General features: G+C 42.3%; 1 long non-coding RNA gene across 1 annotated transcript in view; it reads left to right on the forward strand.

Annotated features, from left to right (window-relative positions):
* LOC142069314 (uncharacterized) overlaps positions 1 to 22,184 on the forward strand; it is a 440,919-nt gene that overhangs the window by 191,330 nt on the left and 227,405 nt on the right. The window contains exon 3 of the long non-coding RNA XR_012665074.1: positions 2,137 to 2,261. This is a non-coding gene — a long non-coding RNA (uncharacterized LOC142069314). The remainder of the gene's footprint in view (positions 1 to 2,136; positions 2,262 to 22,184) is intronic.

Here is a 22,184-nt window from a genome sequence, read left to right on the forward strand (position 1 = left end):
ACTGAAGTCAATGGATTCTTTGTCTTGATCTCAGTGGGCTTTGGATTAGGCTCATAGTCAAGGAAGGAGTAGCAAAGAGCATAAAAAGAAGTAATGTTTAATTATTTATTTATTACTATTTATTATTCTCCTCTTCGCTAACCAAACTTCTCTGTTATTCCTAATTCCTACTTTCATCCTACTATTTAAAAATAAAGGGCCAGATCCTAGGTCTGGAGTGAATCAGCATCTCTCCAGTGTTGGAGCTATCCCAGTTTACACCTGCTGAGGATCTGGCTAAAAGTCACAAGTGTTTGTTCATTTGTCAATATCATTAAAGAAAAATAAAAGGATTTTGCTGGGTTTGGAAACTCTTAATTTCCAAATCAGTAAAATAATCAAACTGGCCTGGCAATAAGTTCCCTCCATAATATATCGATTTTCTCTTTCTTTTGATTTAAAAATTAAGCTATCATGTATAATGGCAAAGATATTAAAATGGTCTTATGTATGTGTGCAGCAGTCTTTTCCTTGGAATTCTGGAAGGCATTTTTATGATCGGCTCAAACCTTCATTTACCCTACAGACCTGTTCTGTAGTGGATAAGCAGTATTCATTCACAAACCATTATAAATACACATTCAGGTGGTGACAGTCCCCCAGAAGAGTGGTTCAAGCCTCTAGAAACTAATATCCACTTTAAACAAGTATATACTTGTTTTTCTCTCTGATGTTCTTAAACAATAGCTTTTTATTTATCAAAATTCATGCATAGGGATCTCACAAACTGGGTAAATCAAGATTAACTTAGTGGAAGACAATGGGTTTATACTGGTTTTAAATCAGCACACGTTTGTGGAGAATCAAGCCCCAACACATTTATAAATTATCTGCCAGGATATATTTTATTACTTATATATATTACTGTAGCAGGTCTCCCAAGACCAGGTCCCACTGTGTTAGAGTGCTGTACAGACACATGGTAAAAGACAATCCTCACTCTGAAGAGTTTACCATCTAAATAGACAAGACAGACAAAGAGGTAGAGAAAGGAAGTCTTATTTTCCCCATTTTATAGATGGGCAACCCAGCCACAGAGAGAGAGAGTGATTTGCTCAAAGTCCCTTAGAAATCTCTGGCAGAGCTAAGAACTGAGCCCTTGTGTCCAAAGAATCTCTCCAGTGCTTTAACCACACAACACTCTTTCTTCTCTAAGAATAGTTACCTAATTTCTGTCTATACTAGCTTTGTCTAATCTATACATCCCCAGATTGCCTAACGTTGGTCTAGTCCTCCTTTCACTAAAGGTATTGGGAGCATGATCCAGCCCTGTTCTGGTGATGTCTCCCTTTATATCAAATTTGGATGAGTAGCCTGAACTGTCCATCAGTGTAGCCTAAGACTTTGAAGGCAAGTCACCTAAGCACTGGTCTACACGAGAAAAGTAGTACCAGGATAAAAATATTGGTTAGTGGTGTGGATTTTTTACTGATACATTTATTCTCATATAAGCCCTAGTGTGGATGCAGCTAAACCACTATGAAGATGCCTTAATCCAGTAAAACTTATTCCTCTTTCTGAACTAGAATAAACGATACCAGTATAAGCACTTTTGATACCAGTACAGCTACATCTGTGCTAGTTGGGTTTTGCCACTTTAACGATACCAGTAGCGTTAAAGCAGCAAAATTTGCTAGTGTAGATTGCCCCTAATTCCGCTCATTTGTCTACTTCCAGACTGTAGTGTTTGTACTCTATTAGCATCACGATTCTAAACTGCTTCAGACTCTAATGCAGTAGTCCCCCTTGTGCCATTTTACATCTAGTTTCAGAGGCTTCCTAAAAGGGTCCCTGTACTTGTCTTAACATTTGTTTACCTGCTTGCCGGCTTCCCTTTTGTTTTCACTTCATGACTGAACATTCATTATAAATCAGCTCACGCTGCTCTTTCCCTCACTTTATCTTTCAAATGGAAGCATATTTGCTTAGGCCCTGTAGCTTTCAGGTAGGAAAAGTTTATATTAGCAAATTTGGTGCGGTGCAGTCAGTAATATGGTTTTATTTATCCTGTGATTATGACACTAATATGTCTAGTATGCTAAACACATGTTCAGCTATTGCTACTTATATTACAGAATTTACATTCTTTCTACACAGGCAATTTTACTGAGACAATGAATATGATGGATTGTTGTGGCCTGTAGGGCCAGTGGTGTCTTCCAGTTGAGGCCACGCCTCTTCCGGTCGAGGCCATGCCCCCTGCTCAGGACTCCGGAGTACTGGTAAGTCCTTTAAATTACTTTCACCCCTGGCTTTGGATCAAGGCCGTAATCAGCAGCACACTTTAAGACTTCTCCTTATCTCTTTCCTAGGCAGCGTTATCACCCTGCCCTGCATCTGAACACGCTCACGGAAACGTAATCTATTGTGCATTCTGGTCTCTTCAAGACAAAAATAATAATTGTGGGCCAAACCCTGCAGTCTGAACTCTGGCAAAATTGCCAGTGCCTTTAATGGGAGTTTTCCTCGAGTAGAGAAATAATCTCCTCTGTCTCATGCCTGTCTCCATGGTAACTGAGCACCTTGCAAAAATTACATAAACCCAGGAGAATATACTCGTAGAGACTGGGTTTTTTCCCTTCTCTCTGTCTGTTCAGGAGCAGATAGGATTTTGCAGTACTTCACTGTTCTTCTCTTCCCCTCCTTGTGAAAGCCAGCAGGATAGTGGTTTTAGGCCTTATATTTGCATCACTGTTTAGAGCAACTGCCATTCATAATGTATTTGCCCTTTTACTTTATTTATATACAATGAATATGCTGTGAGTATGTATGTAGTAGAGCTGGTCGGGAAATGGGGAGTGGGGTTTGTCTGGAAAATTTTGACTTCTCAGTGAAAAATCAAAAGCTAAAATCTTTCTGCGGAAAATCAAAAATTTAGATTCTGAAATGCCAGCTGCAGTGCCTCATGTCCCCATTCTCCTTCCTGGGCTGGACTCCCTGGCCAGACTGCATCTCCCATTTTGCACCATGATCCTCCCCTCTTGCTGAGCATTGCAGTGCCTCATGTGTATCCCTGGCCATGATATGCCATGGGAGATATAGCCCAGCTAGGAAACATGTTCCATAGAGGAGAATGGGGGCATGAAGCACCAGAACTATAATTCCCACAAGGCCCAACATTGGTATGTCCAAACCAAAATATGTTGGTATTTTCCTGAAATTTTTCATATTGGGGGCAAAAATCCAAAAACGTTTTGATTTTTCATCACTCCATTTTTCTACAGAATTTTTTTGCTGAAAGCAGACACTTTTCAGAAGAAAAAACCTTATTCGATTGAAAACCCAATTATCCACTGAAAAACTATTTAGACTGAAAATTTTCAACCCATCTTAGCCTATGGCCACTGGATTACATGTGTGTGTGAGCACATACATGATGCAGTCATTAAAATGTTCATTTTTAGGGAATTAAAATGGAGGCTGTTTTTTTTTTAAAAAAAAAACAACAACCCTCCATGCTCTGTTCAAAAGAGAGATTGTGTTACTTGTGAAAGGGACATGACTGACACCTGTAAAAAGCAGTCATCTCTTTATCCTCAGAACTCCTACAGGATGAGACAGGACAGTGCAAGCTTCTCTAACCTTTGCCACCAATGTGCCTCAACCACAGGGTGGAGGGATAACCACAAGCATGAAAAAGGAGTTTAGTCCCTATGCTCAGTCAATTAATGGGAGTTCTCTAGGTCTGTCAATGAGGAGCCATTTATAGCTGGGGGTTATATAGCATGGCCATGCTGAGAGTGAGAAGGGTATCAAATAAAATGGGCCGTAGCATGGCCTAGTGGAGAGAGCACTAGCCTGGGACTCAAGAGACCTATGTTCTATTCATACTTCTGCCATTGGCCTGCTGGGTGATTTTGGCCAAGTCAGTTCTTCTCTCTGTACCTCAATTTCCCCATCTGTAAATACAGATAATACTGGCTTGCTTTATAAAGCAGTTTGAGATCTATAGATGAAAAGTGCTGTATAAGAGCTAGGTATTTATCATTATTTTATTATAACAATTCCAACTCCACTTTTCTGAATACACTGGAAATAATTAGGGACAAATAATTTAGATTGCAATATCTGCTGAGTATTGTACTAGTGAAAATAAAGCAGCATTCCTTCATGTGTTTATCTTTCAACCGCATTTAACAGTTACTGTTAGATTTTAAAGTCTGACTCGTTGCTGGAAGTCGTGGCTATTAGTTCATGCTGCAAGTAAGATCAAGTGGTTTCCAGTTCAGGGGTGGAATATTCACATCCTTGAGTGACATAAGTTTTGCTGACATAGCTAGTAGTTTAGACATAGCTGTAGAGTCTGTCCCAGCAGCAGTCTCTTTGTCTAAATTAAATTCTGACTGGTAGCTGGAAAGAAACTTTAAATCAGCTAAAAATGAATCACAGTTGATCTCAGAATGAGTATCCAATAATAGAACTGTGCAAAATACAAGGCTGGATGGATGAGCTTCATTTGCACAATGGATGGACCTCTTGATAGCTAATGCATGTAGGAATCAGGGCTATTATTGACAAATCCCAGTGCTGCTTATGTGTCATGCAAGCGAGTTGTCACTTGTTACTTTAACGGTTGTGCCTCTTAAACTCATGTATTGTTTATACTTACATTTATATTGAACCAAGTTAATTAGCAGTGAACCAAAAGTGCATCACCAGATATTCTCAGCTGTAGGACACCTAAAACAGCATTTTTTAACTTGTCTATTTACAAGCACTGTGTGTTGAAGTGACTTGTTGAAATTTACAGTTTTCAAAAGCCCACTTTATCTATCTATCGATCTACCGGTATCTATCTATCCATCTAGAGAAGCACAAAAGATCTAAAAGTATATATGCTTCAGACTTTACCCCTTGTCTTCTGAACTGTGGTTACAGTCAGAAAAGTAACTATACTAAAATGACATGTTCCCACTCAACAGAATAGCTCTTTGGGTGGCTTTGCAGGACATCTGTTTACTCTGCTTTATAGACAAAACACATACCTTTTCCACCTAATGTTTTCAAAGAAGAGCCAACATAGGGCATGGGAGGATGAGCTGGATTCTCTTCCACTTTGTCCATCATCAACAGAATTGTCCGATGTGTTCTGATTGCAGAATTTTCAGTACTAGAAAGTATATCACTTGATTTTCTTATTCCAGGTCACATTTGTAGGTGGACTAGAACACTCATAGTCTCTCTCTGTTGATGTAAGAACATAAGAATGTCCATATGAAGTCAGACCAATGGTCCATCTAGCCCAGTGTCTTGTCTTCTGACAATGGCTAATGTCAGATGCCCCAGGGAGAGTGAACAGAACAGGGCAATTATTGAGTGATCAGTCTTCCGTTGGTAAACATTTTCAAAATAATTGAAGAGATTTAGGGTAATTTTTTTTTAAAGTGTCTATGTGATTTGGGCACCTAAATCCTATTTTCAAAAGAGACATTGGCAACTGAGAGTATCATTGAAAATCAATGGCATTTAGCCCCTTAAGTCATTTAGGGAATTTTGAAAATATTTAGGCACTTCAACATGCAGATAGGTGCTTACCTGGATTTTCAAAAGCCTTAGGCACCTAACTCCCAATGATTACAATGGGACTTAGGTGCCTAACCTGCTTGGGTGCTTTTAAAAATCCCAGAAGGTGCCTGTCTGAATCTTTTGGCATGAAAGTACCAGGGAAAATCTGGCTCTGTGTCACTTATCTTCCAAAACCCCCAATGGGCTTGACATGGGGTGTATTCCCCATGCTACTCCAGCCACTAAGGGGTTAACTGAGAAATTAGCTGTTGCCTAAGCTGAGGCTAATTGCTGGATTGGTAACAGCTGGGGGGATATAAAGACTGCAGATCAAAGCACAGCTGTAGCTACTAGAGAGATGAGGGTTTTCTAAGAAAGGACTCCTTTAGCAACAGACTGGTAAGAAGATACTCAAGAACTGGACTTCCAGAGTGGGAGATTCAGATTGTGAGTCTGGGAAAAGCTTAAAGGAGAGATAAGAAAGGAAGCAACAAAGGATTGGGAGGAACTGGTTTCAGCTGCTTCATACAGGATCCCTGGGCTAAAACCCAGAGAATTGGGTGGGCTTAGGATCCCCTGCCATCCCTAGCAGAGGGGATAGTAAGGACTTTAGAGAAAAGGGGTCAAGACCCTGTGGGAGCCTAGGACTATTGACCCTTTGCTGGGCACATAAGACTCCCTGGGACATCAAACTCTTTTTGTTGCCCTGGAAGGAGAGAGGCAACGAATGACCTGGCTGGAGCCATAACAAGAAACCACCAGACACAGAACTAAATGATTATTGGCAGAATGGGGGAAAACTTCACTAGGCTAGTGAAAGGGGACAGCTGCTGAAAGGACCCCTGGATGAGGGCTAATTCAGCTGTGCTGTAAGATGGCATAACTCTATTGAGGCTAAAACGGCTGTATCTGTTTTCACTGTGAGTAGAATTTAGTTCCTTATTCTTCTCCTGTCTAAGCTGTGTCACTGTAGTGTAAACACTTATTATACAGTAATGGAAAGGGTTTTTCTGTTGCTGTAGTAAATCCAGCCCCTCAAGAGGCAGTAGCTAAGCTGACAGACAAATTCTTCCATCCACCTAGTGGTGTCTACATGCAACGTAGCTATGTCAACCTAAGTTTTAGGTGTAGACTAGGCCTAGGTATTTGTACTGCACTCACAACCATAGCATGTGAGCATTTAACTGAGGTTGTACTTATTCTCTTACTGTAATATAGCAAAGCAAAAACTGCTGCACTGGGGGAGGGGGGAAAAATAGTGCCCAGTCAGGGCTTCCCCACCTTTCCCAGCAAACCTCGGGACCCAGGGGAGAGCCCCCCCTCCCCAACTCTGGGGGCAACAGGACCCAGGTCACAGTGACCTCTACTCTCCTGTGACTTTGGGTTAAAACTGCAGAGAGCAGGTAGGCGCAGAAGCAGCTAAAGCAAAGATCTTTGACGATTTGAGGAACATTTTACAGGTTTGACTGGACTCTCTGTGCCTTGTGCTGACTGGCTGTTTGCTCTAACTGCCTCCTCCTTCTCTTCCACTCCCTGCTCTGTCCCTGTTACCCCTCTTACTTTCCCATTCCAGTTAGTTGACCCCTCCTAAGTACCCCCCCCCACCATTAAACAGGAAAAACTTGTGGAGCTAATGTGGCATTTGCTGCCATCACATTGTTAACTCTTCCTGTGCGTTCTAGCCCTTCCCCTACCCTGTGTTTTTCTTGGCTAGTTAGATTTTAAGGGTGTGTCTGCACTGCAGCTTGCAACGAGCCTCCCAGCCCATGTAGACAGACTTGTGCTAGTGAGCCTCATGCTAAAAATAGCTCTGTGGACATCACTGCCCTGGCAGAGGCTCAGGTTAGCCACCCGAGCTCAAGCCCACCTCCCCAGTTCCAGCTGGAGTGGCTAGCACTCAACACAACGTCCAAACGGCTACTTTTAGTGTTTAACGTGAGTCTGAATACCCAGGCTGGGAGGCTCACTTTCAGCTATGGGGTAGACATACCCGAAGCCCTTTGGGGTAGGGACTGTCTACTTCTCCGTACCATGCTTAGCATCACTTCCTAGAGCTACTCCTGGCATGGTGCATCTTACGCACTACTTCCTGCTGAGGGCTGAATGAATCCCCAAAGCAAATAGTCTTGTCTAACATGCTAGTACAGTGCTATGGCCCTTCATAAAGGTCCAGTTGTTTAAATAAATGGGTGTTATAAGATGCATGGCAAAAATGTAGCTCTTGACATTCAGAGCCAAGTTACTCTGTGTTCTTCAGTTTCCTCACTATTACAGTTATGTTAACTTCGAAGTGGTAATGCAAACAGATCATTAACTTCAATAATGTCCTTTTGTGCTCACCATTACATTAGTCTACTTACTGTTATTTAACAGCACATTTCAGTTGGATGAATTCACTAATGCACGTTCTGTCTCTCAGTAAATAGAGTAGCTCTGCTTTGGAATTACGCTGTTGAATGTTAGAGAAAGAGGGGGTGGCAGGTGGAGAGAGCCTCAGGACAGATGAATGGGCTCAGCATTAGACAGGAACATGTAAAGGAAAAAATGATACAGAAAGTTTCCCTTTGTGCAGTATTCTTTTGCTGCTTGTTATGTGAGATTCGCTGTTTGTCTTCTCTTCTCCCTGTAACGATGAGGAGAAAGAAGAAGTGTGTGTGTGTGTCCCTGTAGGGAAGGATAGATGAATGGTAGAATAAATAAACTGGGTAGAATAAACTGCTGTTCACAGCCCAGAAATGGAGTAGAAGGATATGCTGAGCACAGATACCTGCACCTGCTCCTTTATTGTACAATGTACTTAACATTCAGGCTGTGAACAACCGACAGTCTTTATGTCTCCTCCACTACAACAACCCAAGCCTCTTTCTTTATCAGATTGGACCGAGTTCACATCTCCAATTTGCCTTAATAATGGGCCAGATTTTGAATGCTGACTAAACTGTACAACATTTGGATGGGAATTTCACCCCACAATTTTGAGACCATTCGTGTCAAACCCCATAATGGATCCTGATCTAGGGATCATGTCTCTAAGTGTCCTCTTTGAGGTGGAGTTTTGTTTGTTTTTTTTCCCACTTTTGCTTTGCCTTTGCTTGTGGGGGACAGCCTGGCTCAATGGATAGGGTATGGGGCTGGGGGTCAGGATCTCTGAGTTCCATTTATTGTTCTACATCTTATTCACCATACAGTCTTCAAGAAATGGTGGTGCCTCTCTGCACCTCACTTGCCTTTTTTATAAATGATGTTTGCTGGCCTCATTACAGTGCTTGGGAGCTCTGAGGGGGTGCGGGAAAGCGATATAAATGCTAAATAGTATTATTATTTTAACCAAACAAAATTATTTGCTATTCTTCTGATGTGCTCTCCTCACACAAAGGGGCTTGCTCCACCCCATTTGTGACATAAGGAAACTTTATGCACTGAACCTTGTTAGGCATTAAATGAAAAGAAGCAGCATGAGATCCCAGGAAGAACCAATTCCATTTCTCTCTCTCTCTCTCTCTCTCTCTCTCTGAGAAGGAGGGGAGGGGAGTGGGACTACCAAAAGAGGGATGAGAGGAAAGATCTCGTATTCCTGTGCTAATATCCCTCACCATGACTGAACATCCTGAAAAACACACGAACCATGGTTAGGCTCTGGTTACGTTGGCCAAGTGCAGCATGTGGAGTTAATGGGAAGTAATCTTGCAGTGCAATGACACAGGCAGATACAATTCTAAAAAAGTGAGTAGGAGGGGAGGACACTGAATTGTTCTATTTTGTGAGTCACAATTCCAGCTACTTGTGCTTTGACCTTCTACAAAGTTATATTCTTTCCTGTTTATCTTTTGTCTCAGATAATCCAACTAGAGAGAACTGCAGAAGGTAGATCAGTGGTAGAAATGTTGGTCTTTTTAAATATTGGCTTTAACAAATTGTGTGGTTCTCTCTCTTTTAGCTTTCTAGTGAAAACAGCTGGAGAGTTCTTGTGAACCACACTCTGTATGATGCAAGTCTAGATATAGGAAAAAGGAAGAACATAAGAATGGCCATACTGGGTCAGAGCAATGGTCCATCTAGCCAAATATCCTGTCTTCTGACTGAAGCACCTGGCATTGGCCACTGGGGGAATGAACAGAATAGGCAATCATAGAGTGATCCGTCCCATGTCATCCACTCCCAGTTTCTGACAAACAGAGGCTTGGGACACTAAGAGCATGGGGTTGCATCCCTGACCATCCTGGCTAATAGCCATTGATGGACGTACCCTCTATGAAATTATCTAGTTCTTTTTTGAACCCTGTTATAGTTTTGGCCGTCACAACATCCTCTGGCAATGAGTTCCACAAGTTGACGTTCTGAGGCATGAAGATAGAGAATTCAGAGACACCTCCCCCCCGGTCCAAAAACAGTATGATGTGGAACAAGAGAGAAACTTTTCAGTGAAGCAATTGTTCACTTACAGGTTTAATATTCCCTCTTAGTCAAGTCTCCTGTGAGAGTTAATCAACTTTTTACCTTGAGATTTGGGCAGCACTGGAGGCTGCTGCACAAGTCAATTCTGGCCAAACTACTAGGTGAGGGGATACACCTGTCATGGGTCTAAATATAGGTAAGATAAGCCCCTGGATATACTGGCCTCAGGTAGGGATGTAAATAGCGGTTTGAAAAAAAATAACCATGTAACCGATTAAAATTGTATCAGTTACATGGTTAAACATTTAACTGGGGAACTATGGGTGCGGGGGGTGCTGCACCCCCCACCCACCCCCTGCACACGGGAATCCCCGCTGCAGCACCCCCTGTGCCCAGGGATCCCTACTGGATGCTGCTCCTCGAGGCAGCAGCAGACTCCTGGGCTCTGGCCGGCAGCGGGGTTTAATTGTGAACCGAAACCAATAAGATTGCTTATTAGTTAGCTGGTTAAACTTTTGCATCCCTAGCCTCAGGGACATTCAGAGTTTTAGGGGGGGTTTTGCCTAGGCTGGTATCAGCTCTATATTCTGGATTCCAATTTGTGTTTCCACCAGCTGGTGAGAGGTATGTCTTTCATCTTCCATGTTGCTGTTGCCACAGTGGAAGATTGTGACAAATCTAGCCCATTTCTTGTGAATCAGACATTCATGTTTTTGTCAGTCAGCAGTTCCAATTACTTCCCTACCGTTCTGTAGGTCAGTCAGCTTAGTTGCTTGGCAAAGATTTCTTTATTCTTCACTAGAGCTGACAAACTCTGCTGCACTCCCCTACCCTCTAATACACCTCAGGTTGGTGAGGGCTGCTGATTATGACGTATGAGAAGGGTAGAACCTTGCTTAGGTTACAGGTTAAATGTACAAGGCTGATAATGAGAACAGTTTTAAAGCAAATCTGTTCAGAATGTCACTGAGATCAACATGGAACTCCATAATGCCTTTTGTACAGTGATACTTTAAGAAATAGGATTCCTAAGCCTTCTATATTTCTGAATGCATTAACATCATTTGCAACTCCGATTTCTATCTAACATAAGATGCATTTATAAATTAGCCTCCTGCATAACTGTTTTGTCCAAGGCTGCATGCTCATTTATGAATAGTCACCCATCAAATATAAGCCTCCTTTTTTAAAGGATTAAGCAATTTAAAAAAAAAAAAAGCAAGCAAGAACTACAGACTGTCCATGATAATGATTTGTAATATTTATCCCAAGGGAATCAAATTAAAATTGCTTTATTGATTTAGCTATTAGTCCTAGTAAAATTTAAGTCTGCAATATTGGTACTTTAAGACTGTTACTGTATTTGCAAATCTGTTTTGAGCAGGAGGTGAGTTTTGTATATATCACTGAAATGAAAGGTTTTATGCAGCTGTCTTAATGTGAATGGCTCATGGAGATGAGTGACGCGAGTCCATAAGATTTGAGAAATTATTCATATGCTGTGCACTCGAACAGCATTTGGAAATTAATGGAATTCTGGATTTCCTAGAAGAGAGTTGCTTCCATCTGCAGTTTGGGCCTGATCTAATCGTCATTAAAGTCCTTCAGTTTAATTCATAGATGTTGGCTCAGACCCCTCATGCAAATCTATGTTAAAAGGACATGGCATTGTTTAGTTCTTGCTCGCTCGTTTAATTCATTATCACTTTTTTCTTTTTCTCTTTATTTATTAATCCTTTTCTTTCCCACTTTGATTTCTATGCTTCTGTACTTTAGAGTAAAGAGAGTCTTGTTCATTACAATATGCAGTCTGCAGTAGCAATGGACAAAGTGCCAGAGTTGGAATGGTCTAGGGCACAAGGCAGGCTCTAATCCCAGCACTGCCGCTGACCTGATACATGACTCCTGTCCTGTAAGCTCTGTAGGGCTGGGAGTGTTTATTATCTATTTGAACAATGCGTAGCACTGCTGGGGCTATGGCAGCTGGGATTTGAGACAGTATTGTAATACCACTACCTCTCTATTTTGATACAAGCCAATTTTTCTAATACTTTTCCAAACTACAGGAATATTATAAGCCAGATCCTCAGATGGTAGAACTTGTCATAGCCCCATTAAGGTCATAGAACTATGCCAATTTTCTCGAGCTGAGAATCTGGCCATATAAACCAGTAGAAAAGGACTGCAAAACTAAAGAAATTATACTTTCTCATGAGATTTCTGACATGGCTGGAGATGGAACAGCTTTTCTCTCTCCTTTTTTTGCATTTTCAGGTGTGGACTGGCTGGGTACTGGAAATAATAGTGATTTAAAAACAAACACAAAACCATCATCGGAATGTTCTGAAAAGCTGTGATTTGGGTATGGTTCCAGGTTTGAGAGAGGTAGGGATAGCAGTACTTTTTCCTAAGCCAGTTTATCCATTCTCATTCTTCTGTTCTTTTTAGGAATAGCCTTGGGTCCTTTTGTTTATTGTCTAGGACAAAAAGCACAGAATGTTACCCACTAGTCCTGAAACCAGGTGCAAAATTAATTGACTCATTAACCTTAATCAACTTGTTTTTAATTTTAAAGGTCAGATGCACAAATAGAATTGGGTACCCTTAGTTTACCATCACACTGTAGATAAGAATTCATTGGCTATGCTTGCTGTGTAAACAAAGGTTTCAGAGTAACAGCCGTGCTAGTCTGTATTCGCAAAAAAAAAGAGTAGTACTTGTGGCACCTTAGAGACTAACCAATTTATTTGAGCATAAGCTTTCGTGAGCTGCAGCTCACTTCATCGGATGCATACTGTGGAAAATACAGAAGATGTTTGTTTTTATACACACAAATCATGAAAAAATGGGTGTTTATCACTACAAAAGGTTTTCTCTCCCCCCCACCCCACTCTCCTGCTGGTAATAACTTATGTAAAGTGATCACTCTCCTTACAATGTGTATGATAATCAAGGTGGGCCATTTCCAGCACAAATCCAGGTTTTCTCCCCCGCCCCGCACCCCCTCCCCAAACAAACCCAAGCTATTACCAACAGGAGAGTGGGTTTGTTTGGGGAGGGGGTGCGGGAGAAAACCTGGATTTGTGCTGGAGATGGCCCACCTTGATTATCATACACATTGTAAGGAGAGTGATCACTTTACATAAGCTATTACCAGCAGGAGAGTGGGGTGGGGGGAGGGAAAACCTTTTGTAATGATGAACACCCATTTTTTCATGATTTGTGTGTATAAAAACAAACATCATCGGATGCATACTGTGGAAAATACAGAAGAAGTGAGCTGCAGCTTACGAAAGCTTATGCTCAAATAAATTGGTTAGTCTCTAAGGTGCCACAAGTACTCCTGTTCTTTTTGTGTAAACAAAGTTCCCCTGGTTAGCACTAGAGTTATGAGAGAGAGAGAAAATAAAGGAAACCTTAGCAATTCTGGAGTGCTTAAAGAATGTTTTAACATGCTTCAAGAATAATGTACGTGAGACTAGGTAGGTAAGTGTCTACCAATATGCATCTCACTTAGTGCTTCTACACTTAGTAATTTTAAATTTGATTTTTGCCATACTTGGTCCAGAGAGAGTTGTCTTATTTATTGACTCCTTTGGTGTAGAACACCTTTTCTATTAATAACTTCAATGAAGTATAGGAATATAGCTATAATTCTCTCATTACTACCATGATATTGCTGAATACTTGAGATGCTCTGCATCCTACCTGCAATCATTCAGGACAATCCTAGCAATGAATTTGAGTGATACTCTTCTATTATCTGTTTTTATGAGATTCAATTTGAAACCTTGAGCATCCATTTGCAAGAAATTTTGTACTGTGCACCTCTTTCACTGGCATATCAGTAATTTGTAGAGTGAAGCCCTCATCTTACTATGGAAAAGCCAAGGGTTTGACCCTCCCGCCCCCCATACATTCTTGGGATGGCATAGCATGTGAAATAATGTGAATGTTGCCTCAACTTGTGATTTCCTTGAGGGTGTATTTTAGTGATTATGACAGTGAATTTCCCTTGAGTAACAGCAGCAAAGAGTCCTGTGGCACCTTATAGACTAACAGATGTTTTGGAGCATAAGCTTTTGTGGGTGAATACCCACTTCGTCAGATGTATGTAGTAACATTGACACTCGGTTAATGGGGATCATTTATGCAAATCCCAAACTTGATTTGATGAGATAACAATTGTATGGGGTCTACCTCCTAGACCAATGAAAAGTTACATTTTGAGTGCCAGTTTTGTTTTCTACATTGGTGCCCAGTAATGCAGTTTGGGAGACCCATTGGCATTCCTTGAGCACTCAAAAATCCCATTTAATCAGAAGCCTTTAGGCTATTCCAGTGGTGTACGGAGGCCATGGGATGGGGTGAGAAGCAGAATGGCACCCTGGGTAACTCCCCCAGCACTGGGACAGCATAGAGCACCCCCTGGCAGCTTATCCCTATACCAGGAGTTGGACAAGACTGGGATGGGAATAGACTCTGATCAATTCCATAGGCAGCCTAGGCTGTTGTAAGTTAGGGAAACCCTTATGGCTGCTTTAACTTAAGCTACAGCTGAACTGGACACAATGGCCCAGAATCTGGGAGGCTTAAAGCCTCCTGTGTTGTCTCCTTGGGGCCTTTTGTGCATCATGTCTTGAGAGGCACAGCGCAGAATCTGGCATGGGCTACACAAGGATTCTAGGATCAGGCCATTGGTTTAAGTTAAATGTCTGTTGCCTGTAAATCGCCATTTTCAGAGTGGGTATAGTCCCCTTAAAAATCATTTTGGGCTGAAATTCTGTGTTGTTCTGTCACAGTTCCTAGGGTCTTTCCACTCCCAGGCACTACTTTAACAACTTTCTCATTGTGACTAGGACAGGTAATGGGAGACTTTCCGTTAGTACAAAACTTTGTACTTCCAATTAGTAATGTTAGCTCTCAGCAACTCCCCTTTAACCATTCTAATGATCCAGTTAAGAGTCCATGCCATCTCAGTCAGTCTAATTACTTTCAGTTAGACTTCAATGAAGCTTGCATTGGACTATGCAAGAGCACCCCACTGAATGCCAGCTTTTTCCAGCTGGGCTGAGCTGCAAACCACGCTTTCAGCCCTAAACAAACTCAAGTTGCCTGTGGTGGGTGGGGGTGTGTGAGTGTTTGTGTGTATGTAAACTTGTGCCCTGAGTCTGAAGTAGTTCATGGCCCAGGGTCTTTCTCAGGTTCTCTATGCAGGGATGAATTTTGCCCCCAGTAACTAGACCACATTTAATTAAATTACTAAAATTAGTAAGAAGAGCTCTTCGGGACAGGCACTGTCACTTCCTGTATGTTTGTGCAGTACCTAGTGCAATGGGGCAGGAACTGGGTTGAAGTCTCTGGGTGCTATTGCAATATAAATGTTAAATAATCAGAAATGCCTTTGTGTTTGCGGTAGTAATCCCATATCAGTGCTGATACAAGCATTCGTAGGGCATGCAGGTTAGGCAACGAGACGTTTCTTGTAAGTAACAGCTGCAAGTAAGGGGTTCACAATATGGAACTATCTAAGATAGAGTGTGATATTGAGCACACGGTCTGTGTGAAAACTTAACTGTTGCATTTTGACCTGACAATGGATTTTTCTCTCAGATGAGGCAACTGAGCATAAATTAAATTGCAAACAAGCACACCATGGAATAATTTATATTGAGCAACTAAACAATATCCCCCTCTACCTGTCTCTGGGTTAATTACATACTTGTGCTGGTAGCTGGACCAGAGAGTGGCTTAACATGATGATGCTTTAAAGTATCGTCTGAACATACCTACTGTTGCCCTGATTTATCTGTATGTTTAGTGTGGCCTGAGGAGTGCTTAAAGCAATCAGCCATAAAGCAAACAAAGATGGGAGGATCTATATTTGAGAGTCCTTTCTGTCTTGATTTACATAAGGGAATGGGTAGTCTCCCCTGGAAGGCAAAGGCAAAGTGAAGTAGGGGTAGGATATTCATAGAGGCTGGCTGACTGACAAATCAGCACAGCTGGTATGACTCTTTAAAGCAAATGCACGCTGCTTGTCAGTTCCTGTCTGCCTGGCCTGTGAGATGTGCCTTTTCTAGGCTCTTCATCATGCTGCCTTACCCTTGTGAATGCAGATTCTTGTGAAGTTGGGAAGCTTGTACAGCTTTTTGCTGTACACCTCGTGACCGCTCATGTGGAGTAATGCTACACTATCCATGCGCTACATATGAGACTTGTTGCATGAAGTGTCTATCTGAAATATATGGTGTTGCATAAAATATTTAAAATATCAGATAATTTGCAAACATCCTAGTATATTAAGACACCGTTGACGTATTTTAAATATATATTTAGGCTGTATAATGTGCCATGCTGGTATGGCATCTATAAAGAAAACACAGAACGCTTCTTTTTAGTGGAGGTCATACTAAGCACATAAAACTCCAAACTACCCCGGAAAGATATTCATATTCTCTCTCTCTCTCTCTCTCTCTTATATATATATATATAAAAAATATTGGCAAGAATTGGCCTGGGACTCAGGAGACCTGCGTTCAGTTCCTGGCTCTGCTTCTGGTTTCCTGAGTGACCTTGACAACTCACTTTGCCTCAGTTTCCCAATCTGTAAAGGGGAGATTATGATCCTGACCATTTTAGTAAATTGCTTTGAGATCTACAGATGTAGAGGGCTATGTGATATTGTTATATTACTGTGGTTAAGACCATGGATTGGGATTCAGGAGATCTGAGTTAATTTCTTGGTTCTGCCACAGACTTGCTCTGTGACTTTGGTCAAGTCACTTACGGCCAGACTTCCAAAAGTGTTCTGTGTTGGGAACAGAGGGGGCTGGTGGGTGAGTAGCAATTCTGAAAACATGACCAATAATCTTTCTGTGCCCCAGTTCCCCATCTGTAAAAAAAGGATCATACTTCTCTTGTTGGTGTCTCTTCAGACTATCAGCTCCTCATGGGAGGAACACTATTTTACTATGTGTTTGTATAGCACAAGAAGGGTCTCATCTTAAAAGGGGCTTCAAGTTTTTACTGGAATTGTTTTTTTTTTAACTTATGGTTTATTTTATTTGGGATTTTCTATAGCACTGGCAATGTACTAGGTGCCAGGTGTACAGATGGGAATGAGGATGACAGTCTTGGCCCAAAGAGCTTATGGCCTAAATAGGCAAAGTTTCTACCAGTGTTTAGGTTAGATTTGAACAGATTACCCAATATAAAAGGGATAACTAGACATGTGCTCAGCTTCCCAGGCTGCTAGTTTCAATCCATCAGTCCGAATTATACTATGCCTGCAAAACATCACAGGACACTTTACAAAACAGTTTAAGGAAAAAGTGACAGCTAAAATATATGTCTGGGTCTGGTATTCTGACAACTTAAGAGTTCCTCGAATGAAGGGCATAATACCACAAAAGCGAGGTCCTGCCCAAAACAGCCTCTGACATGAACCACAATATGCTGCGAAGATAATAAAGAAACAGTCCTTATGGTAAACGGGAGCAAAAAAGCATTCCAACTGCAAAATAATTTGAAAGCCATTGTGCTGCTAAACAGGAATCAGTGAAGTTCCTTTATTGCTAGAGTCATTTAGTGGGACACCTAGTCTTAGCTATAGATAGAAGTAGAGTCTCAGAATTTGAACTTTCATAAAAGACATGCAGTGGAGCTAGGAGACTAGAAAACTGAGATTTTCAGTAATCTATCTGGAGTGATATGGATAAGCCTCTAACAATTCCCTTATTAACATTAACATGTATGCATGCTAGCTGGAGTTCTATGCAGTAACAGTAATGGAGTACTTCAAATGGCCTGTCTGAAGACTCCTGAGCAAGTGTTTTCTTAAGGCTGCACAATAGAGTTGCTTCTCATTTTTTGTGGAAATCAAGGAGTCCAAAATAAAATGTACCCCAAAACCTTGGAAATACACAGTAGGTTATGTTTTATATTTAGGTTTGGAAGATATTTTTATCAGTAAATGTTGGTAAACATCAATTTAACTACACACACACACACGGCCGAAACAAATTTCATCGCTAATAAGTGACCTTTACAGATAGGCAAAGTAAGAAAAATGCTGCTTTAGAATGTCTTGGTTTGATTTAAGGACACTTATTTGCATGTTGTGATATGGAGTGATGATGATTTGTGTTGTAACAGTGAGGAAGATGCAACTTTTTGCAGTTCAGAATCTGTCATTAAATAATTGTCTGATCCCTCTGTAATTTTCCACAGGTGTGCACATGTAAAGAAAAGGGGGTTGTGTTTTAAAAAAAAATGGTCAATATCAGTCAAAAGTATAAATATCAAATTGTACCAAGCCTATTTACTTACCATGAAATGTATACTTTGTAGTTAGGGCTAGGCCCTGGTTGTGCATGTCTCTGAGTGAGGCATGGAACTGTGCCCTGTCCCAGCAGTGGGTCTAGAGAACATTCTGACTTAGAAGCACGCCTCTGAGTCCATTGCTTCCATTCTTCCTCCTTTTTCAGGGAGTCAGAGGAAAAGGGGATGCTCACTCACTTGTAGCTCAACATTGCTAATTACAATGATTGTATTGTTTACATCAAACCCCAGCCCCTGGAGTCATATGATTTTATGTGAGAATCTCAGCTTTCATTTTCTTTAAGAGTAAGGCTTTAGCCTTCAAGGTTGCAGAGAAAAGCTTTTAAACTTGAATCCTAAAGGCTCAAAGTTAGAAGGTAAATGTAAGCGGGGGAATAGTCCCGCTATTGTGAGGAACTTTCCTAGCTTCTGCACTACCCTGTGAAGTGGGCTAGCGAAAGGATCTGAGTTCTCACTCCCACTTCCTTTACCCAGTGGCCTCCCTGCCCTTGAGGACTCCCCTTCCACTCTCCTGCCTGGCAGAGTCTTTGTAACCCCAATAAGGCTGGGCCCAGGATTCCTGGGGGGCTCGACCCCCAACCCTGCTGTGGTCACCTAGGACAGGGGCTAGGGTGTCCCCTCTCTGGGGTACTCTCTCTGCACTGGGCACTTCTCTGACCCACTGACCATTACATACAATTTAAAGCAAATGCAAGTTATTTAATCAACAATTAATTTGAAAAAGAATAAGGAAAAATGGGAAAGGTTCAAGGAAACACATCGACCCGCTCTGTGGCAGGGAACCTCACAAACAGTGTCTCTGGAAGGTCCGGGCAGTTCACAGTCTGTTCCTTGTAAGTCCCAGGCCTCCTGCTCAGGCCCTGGCTGTGCTGCAGGGATGCTGTGGGTTGGACACTTGCTCTGGTGGTGGCCACACGCTCTCAGGCTCTAAGTGGTAGGACCCTTCTTCCCAGTGTCGCCCCCTTCCTGTCGGGGTTACGATCCAAGCGTGGCCCGCAGAGCCTCTTGGCTGAGGCGTCTCCCTGTGCTGGGGCCGCTGCCCAGGGTCCCCCTCGGTTTCCCCAGCTGCTCACCGCACCCAGCTCCGGACAGCTCCAGCCCCAGCTCCACCACTCGGTCTCGGCGCTGCTGCTGCTCTGCCTCCAGCTCCCTGGGCTGCTTCTCTGGCCCCTCTGGCTCTGGTTGCTGCAGCTCTGCTCCCAGCACAGGTCTGCTCTGCAGGCTGCTTCTGTGACTCTGCTCCCAGCACGGACCTGCTTCCTGGGCTGCTTTTCTGGCCCCTCTGGCTCTGGTTGCTGCAGCTCTGCTCCCAGGGCAAGTTTGCTCTCTCTTGGCTGTGCCTCTGGCTTTGGGGCTCCAGCTCTGCTCCCAGGACAGGATCTGCTCTCTCTGGATCTGGCCCAGCTCTGCTCCCCAGCTCAGCTTGGACCCCTGCTTTCTCCTTAGCTCGGCCCCACTTTGTCTGACCCAGGCAAGTCCAGCTCATACTGAGGACGAGGCTGGGACCTCCCTGGCCTCTGACTTTCTGATTAGCCTGCCTGCCCTGTCATTCAGGCTGACCTGGAGCATTGGCCTCTCCCCATTGTTCCTGGGGGCTGTCAGTGTCAGGGTCCTGATTTCCCATCGACCCTTCCCCTTTTAGTACTGGAAGCTAGCAACTAAAACACCCCCACTGAATGTTAGTAAAGGGGCAACAGTCCCCTTACATAAATAAAGACTCCTATTTATATATATATATATATATATATATATCTCATTTTATATGTTAAAATCATTTAGTGCTTTTTTAAAACCAGTCTTATGATTTTGGGAACCTGACTCTCGCTTTTGAATGTTTGGGATTGCCTAATACCATATAACTTATGAGCCATAGAAGCTGGCATTCCTGAGTATATTTATGACAAAAATCCCACTTTCATTTAAGGAGTGAAAGGAAGGGTGGCAGTGTCTCAATATCTTTAGACAGGAGGCTTCAGGGAAGATAGAGTCTGAAGTAAAGCCCCCCTAGGGTGGCATGTCTAGAGACTCCCAAGATCGTCTAAGATTGCATTTAGGAAAGCAAGGTTGAGCAAGAGAAAATGGACTGAGATTCTGAAGGATTTGGAGATTCAGAAGTGCATCTTGAAACTAAAGCACCTTCCTGCCCCCGGGCAATCCATGTAACTGATCCAGAACTGGAGTTACGTGATTACTTCATCTGTTGCCAGACAGTATCCCAGCAGCAGCATTACTAGTTAAAGTCTGTTAATTGTGTGTGCACAGAGACTAGTAAAAGTGACATTAAAATCCTCTAAATGGGATTAAACAAATGAAAGAACAAGAATTTCTGCATCAGCTAGATGAGAATGCTGGCTTGGAGACTGGCTATGATGCAGAAAGGCTGATGATTCTGCTGCAGCAGAGATCAGTCGACTCCTGCTGGACTTCTAAGCTTTTTTTTTTATTTTTATGAGACTCTTAATGATTCCTACCCAAGAAAGAGGCAGACTATAAGTGTAACAAATCCATGACCATCTAGGAACTTTGTCATGACTGGTTCCTTTTTAAGCAGCACAATGGCTTTCAAATTATTTTGCAGTTGGAATGCTTTTTTGCTGCCAGTTACCATAGGGCCGGTTTCTTTATTGTCTTGACAGCATATTGTGGTTCATGTCAGAGGCTGTTTTGGACAGGACCATGGTTTTTGAGCTATTATGCCCTTCATTCAAGGAACTCGTATTCTAACGATTTAAGAGACACAGACACATCTTTTAGGTGTCACCACTGAAACTGTATAGAGAAAGTGGGAATAGAACTCACGATGTTGTGCTCCAAAAGCACAGACCCCTGGCACTTAAGCTAAAGGAGAATGTGAGTACGCTGGAGCAGTTCTGATTCTAGCCAACAGAGGGCAGCGGTACACATAACCCTATCTACAGAAAGAAAAGGAGTACTTGTGGCACCGTAGAGACTAACAAATTTATTTGAGCATAAGCTTTCGTGAGCTACAGCTCCCTATCCGGTTCATCACCATGTTGCCTGAAATCCCCAAGCCCTTGCTCTGATTTGATGGCATGAAACGTTCCAGCCCTTGACTAGGAAAACAAACACTGCAGAAGCGTGTCCGGTTAACTTCAAAATAAATCCCAGTCGCAGCGTATTTACAAAAGACTTTTAAGCACTTTGAAATTAGACAAACCTTGAAGCCTCAGTCTTCAAATTCTCCTGGAAACTGGGATTCTGTCTTGTATATTTGTTTCCAGAATTTCCTCTTTTTATTATTTTTTCCTACTGATGGATTTTAATTTTTCACATGGGTTTGTATGAAGAAACAGACATCTGGTGAGCAGTTGTATGTATATATGGGTTTGCAGGGGGGTTGGTGGTTTTTTTCTTTTTCTATACTCCTCAACTTTGGATTAGGAGTGTCTTGTTCTAACAAGCACTTAAAATTCACTAACAAATAAACAGATCTACCAGTTACCCCCAGATCAAACACCCTGGCAGGGTTTGGGTGTAGCAAGTACAGTGTGCGTATGTTACTTAGGATGCTGGTCACACAGAGCCAGATGCTCAGCGGGTGTAAATCATTCAAGTTAAGCCTCTTGTCATCCATTACTGTACATGGAGCTGCACTGGTTTTTACACCCACCAAGAATCTGGTCCAGAAATTGTTGGCGCTCTGGCCCATAGCTTGAGGCACACCCCACGGAGGCACCGTGTGCAGCACAAGAGAGCAAAGTCCTGGACAAAGCAATCGGGGGATGGGATGCTGACTGCATTACACAGTACTTCAAAACCAAACAAACCTCAACCAATTCAGCTGTTGTCGGAGTTTCCATCCATTCCTCTTAAAAAATGAGCCGCTGGCAGCGCCCTTAATGGATTGGTATCTCGGCATGCTTACTGCTTGGGACCATTAA

The sequence above is a fragment of the Caretta caretta genome, chromosome 15, assembly GCF_965140235.1.
Source record: "Caretta caretta isolate rCarCar2 chromosome 15, rCarCar1.hap1, whole genome shotgun sequence".
Taxonomy (NCBI): Eukaryota; Metazoa; Chordata; order Testudines; family Cheloniidae; genus Caretta; species Caretta caretta.